Genomic DNA, 318 nt, shown 5'->3' with positions numbered 1-318 from the left:
AAACCTGATTTCCCATCACCCTGCATGACAGCGGGGGGAAGACAGGAAAAGAAGAGGTCTAACTTCATACCTCCAAGGGAAAGACAGCCCATCTGGGCATGCTGCATCACACTAGGATCCCAGAGAGGGAACAACCTCCAGTGCCATAGGAGGCCAGCTGGTGCCATCCCTGCAGGCAGGCTGTGCCTCACCGAGCACCCCCACTTAAGGGGTAGGAGCTCTGGGGTTCTGAGCAGACAGTTCCTTTCTTTTGAAGGTGGATGCACCACCAAGTCCTCACTGTTCCAATGAAACTGCTTAAGCCACTGAGCAAAACCA

Source organism: Falco peregrinus, chromosome 1, assembly GCF_023634155.1.
Source record: "Falco peregrinus isolate bFalPer1 chromosome 1, bFalPer1.pri, whole genome shotgun sequence".
NCBI lineage: Eukaryota > Metazoa > Chordata > Aves > Falconiformes > Falconidae > Falco > Falco peregrinus.
Note: the sequence above shows the minus strand (reverse complement) of the source record.